Source organism: Belonocnema kinseyi, chromosome 7, assembly GCF_010883055.1.
Source record: "Belonocnema kinseyi isolate 2016_QV_RU_SX_M_011 chromosome 7, B_treatae_v1, whole genome shotgun sequence".
Lineage (NCBI taxonomy): Eukaryota > Metazoa > Arthropoda > Insecta > Hymenoptera > Cynipidae > Belonocnema > Belonocnema kinseyi.
In genome coordinates this window covers 138,243,016-138,257,680 of record NC_046663.1, presented here as the reverse complement: position 1 = coordinate 138,257,680, position 14,665 = coordinate 138,243,016, and the positions used below count along the sequence as shown (strand labels likewise).

General features: G+C 33.4%; 1 protein-coding gene across 6 annotated transcripts in view; it reads right to left on the bottom strand.

The window, feature by feature from the left end:
* Positions 1-14,665, bottom strand: part of LOC117175984 (endoribonuclease Dicer) — a 357,463-nt gene that overhangs the window by 272,374 nt on the left and 70,424 nt on the right. The window contains exon 2 of one of the 6 annotated variants that reach the window (XM_033365884.1): positions 4,963-5,081. The exons of the other annotated variants lie outside the window; for them this stretch is intronic. The gene's annotated coding sequence lies outside the window, so the exon portion shown is untranslated. The remainder of the gene's footprint in view (positions 1-4,962; positions 5,082-14,665) is intronic. 6 annotated transcript variants of the gene reach the window in all.

The window sequence follows — 14,665 nt, the reverse complement described above, 5'->3', positions numbered from 1 at the left end:
TTTAGCAATCGAAAATAGTGAACAAAGAAAAAATTGATAATAGCTATGTAAAACCCAAGCGATTACGAAAGACGCCCATGTATTTAAAATATTACGAGTCGTAAAATTTAACACCGAAATGAAATTATTTGTATTAAGCTGCCGTCGAAAATAAACCACAAGTTTAGAGGACCTAACTTCGCATAGGATAGCCGATTGTTATAAACTAAAATTTAATTCTTAATTTGATATTACATTATAATTTTATAGAATGATCTAGAAGTTTGAATGCGCATGCGTGAGAATAGAAAGGATGCCGGGAAACAAAGGACGAGGAGTAGTAGTTTTTGGGATATGAACGCGAGAGGGTTACTTTAGCGGGAAGGAGTGTTCCTTGTTGGTTCGCGTGAACGTTAATTACACAGGCCGACAAATTTTAAAACCAGATACCAGACCTAACATTTCCGAAGGATTTTGATGCGCTGAATCCGAATGCGAGCTCAAAATTGCTCCTGTACGTCAAGTTTTCAAGATATCCTAACCTAAAAGTGCAATAAACGCATTTTTTTAGCTGTTTTTGAGGTTATGTAACCGAACAAGAAAAATGTCTACCACAAAAGCTAATATGGAATTTGAAAGTACTAATCTTCCCCTTTCAAACCTACTTGGATTAATGAGGATATCTTTATTTTTCACCAAAATATTGTAATTTGAAATTTTTATTTTAGCGTTTTAACCCATTAACGCTGAAGTGTTCAGATTTATACAACACATTCTCTATTGCTGACGGTACGATATTTTTTCTTCAAAATATTATCGCAGGGGTTTTCGAGTGTGCCCTTACTATTGCCGGTGTCAGTTTTTTGTTATAACCCCTAGAAGATCCAATATGGCAGCCACAATTTAGGGCTTAAAAAAAGAAAAAAGGATCCCGCACAAAATGCCAACAAAAAAGCGTGCAGTCGTTTGGAATCAAACTTCGAACATTGATAAAACAAAAGAAGATGGAATGCGTGGAATGCTACTGCGCACTCTGTGTGCAATCTAATATTCAAACGCTGTATGTGCGCGCCGTTCTACGGCGCAGACAGTCTTCAATCCCTAGCTGGCTCACTGAGCTGGCGACGCTTTTATGACGTTTTATGCGTAGGTGATGAAATTCGTTTTTTGCTACAAATCTTTCCGTGTTAGAGATCACGTTTGAGTGGCGGGCTAACGGTTGGATGCGTAGGTAATAAAATTATTTTTGTATTTGAAATCTGTCTAGCGGTTGCATTTCGGATCGATCAAGATTTTTGTATATAGTGAGTTTTATAAATTCCACGTTACTGTTCATTATAAGAAAAAACTGAGTTCAAGAACTCTTTGCGCTATGAAAGTTAATACGTTTTGTCACGTCTGTGGAAAGTACAAAACGGAGAAATACCGTCCATCAATTAATGATTCGATAAAAACATTTACCCTGATGTAAAAAGTATCACATAAGTCAAGATTAGTATTAGAAATCACTCTGAAAACAAAAGTGACCGATCAACTCAAGAATCAATGGATACTAACGATCCTAATGCAACTGAAGATTCTTCTTGGGAAGAATCAGATGATGAAAGTCCTAAATTTTTTTACCAAGGCGGATAGACTATTTTATACGTGACCTTGGTCTTCCAAAAGATAAAGCTGAGCTCTTCGCTTCAAGACTCAAAGAGAGGAAACTATTGTTATCTGGCACTAGAGTAACTATTTACAGAAATAGAGAAGAAAAGTTTATCAAGTACTTTTCAGTTGACAGTGGGATTGTGTATTGTAATGATATAGAAGGACTAATTAATTTATATAAAATAAGCTTATATACGCCAGAGGATTGGCGTCTTTTCATAGATTCGTCTACAGAAAGTCTGAAAACAGTACTATTACATAATGGAAATAAGTACGCTGCAATTCCAGTAGGTCACTCAACTACACGGAAAGAATCTTATGATACTTTCCAATTACTCCTGATAAAAATAAAATACAATGTCCATAATTGGCTTATTTGTGGTGACTTCAAAATAATAAATCTTATAATAGGTTTACAATCAGGAAACATTAAATACCCTTGTTTTCTTTGTCTTTGGGACAGTCGTGCAAGGGATGAACATTGGATAACGGAGAAATGGCCGGACAGATTACAGTGGACAGTTGGTCAGTATAATGTTGTTTATGAAAGTTTTGTTGACAGAAAGAATTATTGCCACCACTCCATATAAAACTAGGGTTAATGAAGCAATTTGTGAAAGCCCTAAACACCCACCGAAGAAGAATGCTTCAATTATATCAGATCTACATTTCCGCATTTAAGTGATGCCAAAGTTAAGGAAGGTATTTTTGTCGGGACTGATATAAGAAAATTTATCAAAGATGATGATTTTATCAAAACCATGACATCTATTGAAAAGGATGCATGGTTGAGTTTCAAAGATTTTGTACAGAAATTTTTAGAAAACAATCGAGATCCAAAGTTTAGAACTATTGTATCTAGTATGTTAAAGAATTTTAAAAGATTAGGTTGTTTGATGAGTATGAAAATACATTTTCTCAAATCTCATTTGGATTATTTCCCAGAAAATGTTGGAGCATTCAGTGAAGAAATGGGCGAACGCTTTAATCAAGACTTTCACCAAAAAGAGCAACATTATCAAGGTTGATGCAACGTAAGAATGATGGCCGACTATTGCTGGTCTTTGCAGAGAAATGATAATTACCCTACTAGTCATGAACGAAAGTCTCTTCAACGATCGTTTGGCATGAAGCGCGAACGTTTCCATAAGAAAACAAGCAATTAGTTTCACCTTCATTGGACATACAATCGTAAGTCTTGCCTTAACTGGCTGGGCAATCGTAAGTCTTGCCTTGACTGGCTGGACGATTCAAAGCCTTGCCTTTATCGACAGGGGAATTCAAAATCTTTTCTTGATTGGCTGGGCATTCTAAAGTCTTTCCTTGATTGGCTAGGCAATCTAAAGTCTTGACTTAATTGGCTGGAAAATATTAACTACTTCCTCGCGTAGCTGGACAATCCCAAGTCTTGCCTTGACTGACTGGGCGATACAAAGTCTTACCTTTATTGGCTGGGAAATTCAAAGTCTTTCCTTGATTGGCTGGGCAATCTAAAGTCTTTCCTTGATTGGCTGAGCAATCTAAAGTCTTGCCTTAATTGGCTGAAAAATATTAAGTACTTCCTTGCGTAGCTAGACAATCCCAAGTCTTGCCTTAACTGGCTGGGCCATCGTAAGTCTTGTCTTGACTGGCTGGACGATTCAAAGTCTTGCCTTAACTGACTGAGTGATTCAAAGTCTTGCCTTGACTGGCTGGGCGATACAAAGTCTTGTAATTATTAGCTGGGCAATTCAAAGTCTTTCCTTGATTGACTGGGCAATCTAAAGTCTTTCCTTGATTGGCTGGGCAATATAAAGTCTTGCCTTAATTGGCTGGAAAATATTAAGTACTTCTTTGCGTAGCTGGACAATCCCAAGTCTTGCCTTAACTGAATGGGCAATCGTAAGTCTTTCCTTGATTGGCCGGGCAATCTAAAGTCTTGCCTCAATTAGCTGGAAAATATTAAGTATTTCCTTGCGTGACTAGACAATCCGAAATCCAGGCTTAAGTGGCTGGAAAATATTGAGTCTTGCCTTAGTAAGCTGGAAAATACTAAGTAAATTTACAATATTAAATGAATCAAATAGTAAAATTTTTTTAAAGCCTTAACTGTTTTCCATACTCGCTATTCTAGGACTTATAACAAAAAACTGAGCCAATCGAAAAGGAACCCCCGAAAACCCCTCAGATAACATTTTCAAGGGACAATGGCATACCATCTCGGCGTTAATGGGTTAATACGCTAAATTCAAAATTGTCATTTCTAGGTTAGCCCACTTGTAGTGTGGAATTCAATTATTTCACGAAATGTAAACAACTAAATTCGCTGCTCCCAGGGTTAGGTGGGTTAGCGTGCTTATGATTTGGTAGGGGTGATTTCTACCCCTAGGAAACGGCTTCCGTAAAAATGAAAAGACACGGGTTCCATATTTTTATTGTTTTATCAATGTGCAAAGTTTGGTTCCAAACGAATGTACGATTTTTTGTTGGTATTTTGTGCGGGATCCTTTGTTCTTTTTTAAAACCCTAAATTGTGGCCGCCATATTGGATCTTCTAGGGGTATAACAAAAAACTGACACCGGCAATAGAAAGGGCACCCTCGAAAACCCCTGAGATAATATTTTGAAGAAAAATATTGTACCGACAGCAATAGAGAATGCGTTGTATAAATCTGAACATCTCAGCGTTAATGGGTTAAAACGCTAAAATAAAAAATTTCAAATTACAATATTTTGGTGAAAAATAAAGATATCCTAATAAATCCAAGTGGGTTTGAAAGGGGAAGATTAGTACTTTCAAATTCCGTATTAACTTTGTGGTAGACATTTTTCTTCTACAGTTACATAACCTCAAAAACAGCTAAAAAACACGTTTTTTGCGCTATTTATGTTAGGATATCTTAAAAACCTGACGTACAGGAGCAATTTTGAGTTCGGATTCGGATTCAGCGCATCAAAATCCTTCAAAACTAGTTTATGGTAAAGCTTGAGTGTCAAAGTGATTCGTCTTTGCGAAATTGATTAAAACGTGATCGTTCGTTTGTCGGCTTAACCATTACCTCAGAACCTTTCCGGAATTTATGCGCTATTTAACTTGATGTATTTATTATTTCTTAAATATTAATCCACTCTTACTTTTATATTAATTACTCGCTTAAGCCATTTCTGCCCCACTCGTCATACAAAATTATTTTTAGGAAGATAATTAATTGGCTAACCTTAATATTTATGAACTAAAACTTCAGTAGCGTTTTTTACGCTAATATTGAACAAGGAAAAGGAAGTTTCCAGGTTATTTTAGACCCGAAGTTGATAGAGTAAGTCTAGAAGCAGCAAATATTACGTTGTTACCTTGGGCTGCTTCTAGATGCCAAATTGGTGTTCTGATGACAGATTCCGGCTGAGGTCGACAAAGCAGTAAGTATGGCAAGATTACAATATTCAAAACTGTCAAGAGTGGGATCCAAGAGCTGTAAAAGGAATATCATGATGTACATGATCGACTCGATCTTACTTTATGGGGCCTATGTGAGTTTTGGGCAGACACACTAGAATAGTGGGGCGGTTCTGGTTGTTACGGTTTTATATGGTCTACAATTTTTTTTTTAGAAATGATATGCATTAATTTTCTAAGAAAACTGTCAACGCTTATTTTATCATTTTTTTCTGGGACTCAGAATATATTAGCAAATACAGCATGAAGTTTGGCCATTTCAGCAATATAATTATTTATTTCTATACCCTGCACTTTTTTAAAAATATATTCACACCCCATTGTTGTCCTTCTGAGTTGGAGTTTTTAGAAATTACATGTATATATACATTTCTGCTCTTTAAATTTTTAATTTGATCACTACAATGCGCTAAAGTGTCCAAGAGTTAGGATAATGGAGTTAGAAAGGGTGCTGGGAAATATTTTTGCACTGTTTATCAATAGACTCTGTGTAAACTAGAACTATCGAAAATAGATTTAAAGGACGTAAAAATTTTTTTGCCTTTATTTTGCAAAACAGTATAAAAACCTTCAAATTTGCATAATAAGTGTTGTTCTTTGAAAGACCTATTACATGCAGGAAGAAAAATTCGATAAACTGTAGCCAAATTTTATTTTCTTTATTTTGATTTTTGATAAATTTCATCATGGGCACTCTTATTTTCCAATAATTATATTTTCGATTCCAGTAAGAATAATTTTTTCTAAGAAATTAGTGCAAACAAGGCGAATATTATACATGTTACCAAATCGATCAATCCGTGCGTTACAATAGCACCTAGTGCAATAAATTTGTAAAGTAGACTACTGAAAAGAGTGTGAATTTTGATACATGAGCCAAAGGCGAATCAAAGGGTAGTTGCAGACGAGTCAGAAGTGAGCCAACGATAAGCGGATAGCAAGTACTGTAAACTTTTAAGAGTAATAACTCCCTACTTTCTGTGCTTGTTCCAGAATATATTTATTTATAACAAATGTAAGGAATTTTCTACTTGAAAAACAATCAAAACAAACCTTACAGAAATTTTTCTAATTTTTTAGTACCATAAATCAAGAGTAACTCTTTAAAGGAATGACGTTCAAGAAATAAAGTGTAATTGGTATCGCAAACCCACCTGATCTGGTAGATGCCTAAATTTCCATTCAAACCACTCACAAAAGTACAAAAAAATGTAGTTTTTAATATGATTGATAGAGCCATTTTTCTTTCGAATGAACAATTTTATCAAGAAAATTTGCGATTAGTGGAAGACACACTTCGTGACAACTTTTACCAGGAAAAATTTGTTAAAGAGGATATAAATTTCAGATTACATATTTGGCCCAAAATGAACAACGCACAGTCGACGAGATAGTTCAAAACGCGGAAATTAGATCTTTTATGAGCATTCCATATGTTGAAGGTCTATATGAACGAATTGCGAGAGTTATCGGGCATCATGATATAACTACGGCGCTTAAAAACAAAAACGAACTTACGTCGGCCTTGAGGTCCACTAAATATAAATTAAATAAATTGCAAAAGAGTGATATTGTTTATGGCATATTGCTTACGGTGCAAAGGTCAAATTTGCAAACCGGTTCATATAGGTCAAACTAAACGTCCGTTAGGAGCAAGGTTTAAAGAACACAAGAAAGATATAAATAAGGTCCCTAATAAACAGAAAAATTCTTTCGAATGAATGTCTCAATTTTCTGATAGTATTACTGCCACAGCCCTTTTCAAAATTAATGCACCGTTCTTTTGAATCCCGTAAGTTGTAAAACAGGAGGACCTCTGTGAATACTTTTCAGTTTTTTTCGTGATTTTAAACGAAGCGAATGTCTATTTTTTTACGTCGAAAACTATCCTTTTTATATCTACGGAAATTTTGTTTTATAAATTTTCAATCGTTTGCCTTTTATGTTTCTTATCCATTAACTTCATCTCAAATTTTAAGTTTGTGTGTCTGGGCAACGTGTCTGTGATTTTTGTGTTTGTTGGATTACGAAGTGATTTACTTGCCCGCGATCACATCATTCTTCTGCAACGGAACGGGACGATCACACAGAGAGGGAGTTGGCGGTGAAAGAGAGATAGAGAGGCGGAGAGAGAAAGACGGAGAGAGGAGCTGCACGACATAAAAATACCAAGTTTATTCATGAAAACATTTTTTACTGAATATTGAATACCAAAGTTTTGTTCTAATTTTATTTATCATATAACTGTGTTTAAAATGTTTGCCAATGACACCTTTTTTGAGAAATGCACGTTTTATAATTAAATCCGAATCTTTAACAAGAGCAGTAAAGATATCATGGAACATTCTTTTTAACTTTAATACAAACTTTAATGACACACTCCAAATATATATTTTCTTAATCTAAGAATATGTAGTATCGGAACAATAGACTCGTGCCTCAAATAGACTAATTTGTACTGAATCAGAGCCTCGTAGACAAGAAATCTAAATTCTAAGCAACAGTTTACATAAATTCAAAACAGGATTTCTCAACGCAAAAAAAAAAAAATTTTAATTATTGCCATATAACCTTCATTTTTAAATTACCAAATTATATAATTCGCACACACGGTTACTTACATACATAATCGCTACCTTAAACGCTTTGAAAATAGCACTCCTCGAGGATTTGAACCCTACCTAAACTAACTAAGCTAGTGTGTTCTGACCGCGCGCTCTAACCACTTTTCTATCGAAGCTCTTGGATTTCAGTGACAAAATCTAGCAAGGCAGCGTCGCACCAAGTCGTATGTGGAGCCTCAGCCGTCTTCAAACTAAAAGCTGTTTAACATAATGTTTGTTTAAACATCTTTCTGATGATAATTGAGTAGTTCTAAAGCAAATTGAACATTTTTCAGACTTTCATAGACCATTCATTATTTAGAAAGATTTGAGAATTGAGTTTTAAATATTTAAAAAAAGGCTCGATGCTGTTTTTTTTTTAATTTTTAAAAAGATTGATCAAATATTCAAAAGTGATAAACAGTAGGTCAATTTCAACTACAAAAATTCTTTAATAACATTGAAGACAAAAAACGATTTTCTTCTATATAAAAACTTGCATCAAATGCATAATTATCAATTTATCCAACTCTTTTGTATAATGATCTATAAGTTTGTAGTACGAAATAATACTTCTTAAACAACAATTTAAAATATGTGAAACAAAGAATTCAGTTTCACTTATTCAACAAAGGACACAATACTTTTTGTCTTTAAATATTTAAAACGCTTAAACCGATCTAAAAGTAATGAATAATTAAGAAACGTCAAATACAAAAAATGCTTTAATAACATCAATGACAAAATAATAATTTTCTGCTATAGGAAAACATTTTCTGCTTTTTAAAAACCTCTGGAAAGCGCATTTTTCGATTGATCTAAAAGAAACAAATGGATATCTAGTTTGAATATTACCTATTTCAAAAAGTGCTCGAAACTTTATTTTTCTTTCGAATATAAAATACTTCGAAATCAGAAGAAAAAAAAAATTCGTAAAGAAGCGTGAAGTGGAAGAACTTGCAGATTGAAAGTGATTCTCACGGTGGTCGGATCAAAAACATTTGTCTGCTTCCTCCTTGCATTCGCGATTATAAAATTTTTAAAAAGTTTGATTGTAAATTTTTTACTTATTCTTTTATAACATTAATAATAAACTTTAATAAACTTTCTTAATAAACTTTTTAAAAATGTAATTGAATACCTTTTCTTAAGTAATTTGCTTTAAAAAGATACAACATTTTTTTCAATTATCAAGAAAATTTAATAATTGTATTTTTATACATTTTTTAAACCTTGAAACCTTGTTTAATGCTGCCATGTATTTATTTGTTATTATTTACATAATAAAAAAGAATTTCGTTAGTATATTTTCTATAATTAATGAATTATTTAACAGAAAAACTTAATTTTATTAAGTTTTTTTAAATACACGTACTTACAATATCCGCATTAAATCTATCCTTAATTATTTAACATAGCAACATTACACGCGCGTTATAGGATGCGGGAAACATTGTATTGCAAATTAACCCTTCGTGTGTACACTGGTCTTTACAAGAACAGTCAAAATTCCAAATTCAAATTTCCCTCCAATATTTTAAATATATTTTAATTTTTGTTAACGACGGTTTGAAACTTTTGAATTTGGCAATTACGGAGACATGAAGCACATACTTCGAAAAGTATCCCTGAATTTTTCAGATTTTTTTAAAGCATTAAGAACCCTCAAAATCCGCCTATTCCCGAAAAGGCCCAGTGTACACACCGTGTCTCGAAAAATATAGTGTACACACGCGGGGTTAATAATAAGCGCCCGTCTTCCCTTTTTTATGACTGTGTCCTTCGTATTTTCAGTTTCCAGATGTTCGGATTTCCGCAAAACCTAGACAACATAAAAGAAATGAAACGTAAATTTTACCTAGTTAGGTCGTAGGGCACTTGGGGGTCCTTTCGTACGGGAATATGATTGTCAATACAAAGAAAGTTGTCATCATTGTCAATACAAAACAAGTTTTAGGCAACAGATTTTTAACTTGAAAAAATGTTAATCTAGCCGAAAGCAAAAAATTTATTTTTCCTTAATTAAAAATTAATTCCTTTATTCAGCAGGAATTTTTTTCATAATTTTCAATTTTCTATTCTTACATGCTACCTGAAATAGTATAAACAAAATAGGTATATGATTTTTACACCTATAGAGTAGATTTCAAACACTTAATAATTTTTATAGGTTTAAAAAATTTACGGTACCACTAAAACTTTTTTCTTTATTTAAAAAAAATTTCGACTTAGTGTCTTATCTTACTATCTCTTCATTTTCAGCCCTATGAGAAACCTTTAGCATTTCCGGTTTCTTTGATACAAGCTTAGGTTTCGGAAACAACCAAAAATGGGGGGTTTTCACTTTTGAAACCCGTTTTTTTTTCTTTGGCAAACGCGAATAGATAGAACATTTCCCCCCGCAGGTTCTTAATCTACAGAAAAAAAACCACTGAAACATTGCACCAATTAATGAAAAAGAAAATCTTGTTACCCAGTGTCATTAAAAGAACTTCATAATTTTGTATACAGTACTTTGGCCATATTTGATCATTATCCATCAATTAGTTCGCAACTCATACAGGGTTAATTTTCTAAACAACATTTCGATATGCTATCTGGCATCTTACAGAAAAAATTTTATACTTGGTCTTATAAAGATTCTCAGCATTTTAGCGAATTTTAAAAAATAACAGACCTCATTCTAATGCTTTCGACAATAATACAGAGTAAGTAAATTAATATATTACAAATTTATTCCTTGAAACTTATATTAATTGTTATTATTTTTAGTATAATTTTTATCTCAGACTTAAGATAGTTGCTTGATTTGTAGAAAGCATTTTTGTGAGTTAGATTTTTTTGTTTGAATTCCTGGATAATAGTCTCTATGGCAAACACAACTTTTTAGGTTTTTCCGTGGGACAGCAGATTTTACATAACATAAATATATACAGTTAAGTTCGTGTATTAATTACCGTTATATTCATATTACTTAAACTCTTTTTTTAATTTAAGCAATAAAAAGTCTAAAAGTATATATACCTGGCTACAGGTAGAAAATTCTAGACGCCGCCAGATAAACTCTACACTGTAAAAAAAATTAGTGTAAATTTACAACCTGCGACGATGGAAATTATTCGATCGGCGTGACACATAGTAAATAAGCAGAATTCTGTAAAAATACATGTTTCCCTTCTCAACCTGCGCCGCCATTAAAAAAAAACATACAGGACGTAAATTTCCCGTATTTGACCGTGAAATTACGCACGGGTCGTAACTTAACACACACAGTCAAAATGATATTTTCAGGTTTGGTCTCCCTAAACTGTTCCTTTATAATCAAAATGCTTTGTAGTTATTCAAAATAGAATTTTATAGTATCACACACAACCACCCACCCACCCACACACACACACACACACACACAGAGTTGTATATTATATATAATAGAATTTTTATATAATAACCCTGTCTACATTTCCAAGTTGTCCAAAATCTCAAAAAAAAAGGTTAAAATCCACATGATGTACAAAACAACAAACGAAATGCACACGAAATGGCACAGGTCGTTCGGGCGTCTCCGAAACTCATCGTTTGGCACGACTCAACACTCGCTAGATCCAAATAATCAAAATTTGCGTCCTGCAAATAATTATGAGGCGTTCATCCGTACGAATTTAATCCCTGGCAGTAGAAAATCACACGCCGTTAAAATTTACATAGACTTTTGTATACTTAACGCCCCAAGTAAATTTATCACCTTACGTAACCTTACTATGTCCTACGCCGATCGAATATTTTCCATCATCGGACGTAATAATTTTACAGTCGACTGCAATGAGGATATATATTATAATTTGAAAATAAACTGCACGTATAATTACTAGCGGATTGTAAATGTCACCAAAGCTTTTTTTATAGCGTAGACAACCCCCAGACGAGGTGATCGCCATTAAATTGCCCTAGACGTTCGCTAGACGAGCTGAGCCTAGAAAGTATCTAGAAATCGTCCAGATTTCCAGTTGTGTTAACTAATTATTATTGATTCATAACTATTATTGTCCGTGCATCTTCGGATCAAGTTTATCATAGTTTCCATGGTTGCGTTCGAAACTTCAAATGGATACAAGTGTCAAAAAATATAGGTTATGTTATGCAGTAATTATAAATAATAAATGTGTTTCATTAATAATGAAGTGAGACTTGTGGACTGAGAAGTAAACATCAATTTTCTTCTGTGCCAAAAACATTATGGAATGGCTGCTGAGTGACAAATACTATAAATTGGTAATAATATTGAGCGCTTTTAGTGGACGAAGAGTGAGTTGTGTTTAACGCTTATTGCGGCATAAAAAAGGTATGTTATGAATAGACAGGATATGTTTTGAATAAAGTGAATTAAATATTACATGCGACAATTTTAAATTAACATTACCTACAATTATTTACAGCGATTTGGGTAAAAAGGTGAATCCGAACATAACCTCGAAATAATAACAGATCGGCCCCCGGCATGTTTATTATACTTTTCATTGATTATTCTTTACCAAAAAAATATTTTGTGGCTTTGCATGTTTATTACTGACAGTGTCGGCAGTAATAATTTAAACAATCATTACTTATTAATAACTTGAATAAGTAACACATTATTTCTGAAATTAAGAACTGATTTCATTTGTTTTTTTTCACAGATCGATCATAGAAAAATTCACATCAGGAAATGCAGATGGATTTGGTGCATTTCAGCTGGTTCATTTCAATAAACATTATTGGAAAACCGTTATCTCTAGACCTTATCCCAAGAATAGGGATTGAACAGCCTAAAATTAATTCCGAGTCATTCTAATGATATAGGTGTATCAAAAAGATATCTCGAGGTAATTTAACTGGCCTGAATTTTAATTTATCAATTATTTAGAGATTTTTTTGTATTTTAGAAAATGTTTTCCCTAGAATTCATCTCAAAATTTGGTTTGATCAGCCACTAAAATAAATTAGAGACTCGTTGGTGACAGGATTGAATCAAAAATTCATTGAGACAAGATAATTTCGCCCAGAATTATTATTCCATTTTTTTAGAAATCATTCTATTTTCGAAATTGCTTTTCTCTGGATCTGATTTCCAAACTGGTATTTGATCAGCCCCTAAAATTAATTCTAATTCAATTTGATGGTATAGGTGAATCAAAAAGATATGTCAAGGTAATTTAACGTGCCTAAATTTTAATTAATAAAATATTTAGGGACTTTTTTTGTACATTAGAAAATGTTTTCTTTGGACCTCATCCTAAAATTTTGTTTTATCAACTATTAAAATAAATGAGAGACTTTTTGACGATAGGATTGTTTAAAAAATGTATCTAGACAAGATAATTTAGCCCAAAATTGTTATTCCATTTTTTGTAGAAATTATTCTATTTTCGAAATTTTTATCTCAGGATCTGATTTCCAAACTGGCATTTATTAAAGCCTTTAAAAATCATTCTAATTCATTTTTATGATATAGGCGTATCAAAAAGATATCTCGAGACAATTCAACTGGCCTGAATTTTAATTGATCAATTATTTAGAGATTTTTTGTATTTTAGAAAATGTTTTCCCTAGACTTTATCTCAAAATTTGGTTTCATCAGCCACTAAAATAAATTAGAGACTCGTTGGTGATAGGATTATATCTGAAATAAATCTAAACAAGATAATTTAGCCCATAATTGTTATTCCATTTTTTAGAAATAATTCTATTTTCGAAATTTCTATCTCTGGATCTGATTTCCAAACTGGCATTTGTTCAGCCTTTAAAAACCATTCTAATTAATTTTAATGATCAAAAAGTTAATGATCAAAAAGTATCAAAAAGATATCTCTAGGTAATTTAACTTGCCTGAATTTTAATTAATAAAATATTTAGGGATTTTTTTGTACTATAGAAAATGTTTTCTCTCGACCTGATCCTAAAATTTTGTTTGATCAACTATTAAAATAAATTAGAGACTATTTGGTGATAGGATTGTTTAAAAAAATTATCTAGACAAGATAATTTAGTCCGAGATTGTTATTCAATTTTTTGTAGAAATTATTCTATTTTCGAAATTTCTATCTCTGGATCTGATTTCTAAACTCTCATTTTTTCAGACTTTAAAAATCATTCTGATTCATTTTTAGGATATTATTAATTATTTAGAGATTTTTTTTGCATTTTAGAAAATGTTTTCCCTAGAGTTCATCTCAAAATTTGTAAGCCGGCTATGTAAGCGGAACGCCTACTCTTTCACAGCCAGAACAAGCCGGCAACAGAGAAAGAGAGGCGACACTAAGCCCAATTGCGGGCAGGCATCCGATAGAGGAAGAGCGATGCTTTATGACCCGGAGAAACATCAACACTCAGGTTTCTCTAAAGCCGAAAGATCTGGCTGAAATGGATGACGAGCTTTGTGGACATTTTTCCGAAGAATCCGACCTCTGGCCTATTAATTGTTGTGTGTATAATGCAGCGAGAGCTTTGGCCGATGCCAATCGTAAAACAAAACCAACAGTTGATCAAACGACCAAAAGACGAATGCATCAACTCGCCGTAAAGATAGGCTGAGGAAGACAGTACGCATCAGAGAAAATTAACAGTTTCTCTCTGACCCATCTCGACTATTCCAAGACCCTCCAGTAACTGTCGACCACCCGCCTAAACCAGAGGAGATCGAAGTATTTTGGGGAGAAGTCTACGAAGAGCAGCATAGACTGGACGAAGACTCAGAAAATATAAATAGCTTGAAGGAGTTATGTGTTGCCCTCATAACACCTGATAAAGAATGCCCACCCATCACTACCGAGGAGGTGAAAAAAGTATCAAGAGGGATAAAGAACTATTCCGCACCGGGACCAGATTGTATCAAGACTTTCTGGTGGAAGAAGTTTCCTTCACCCATCAGCATTTGGCCCGTATTTTCACCTCATATTTGAAGTCGGAAGAGCCGATTCCAGAGTGGTTGGTGAAAGGGCGCACAATACTCCTGCCGAAAATA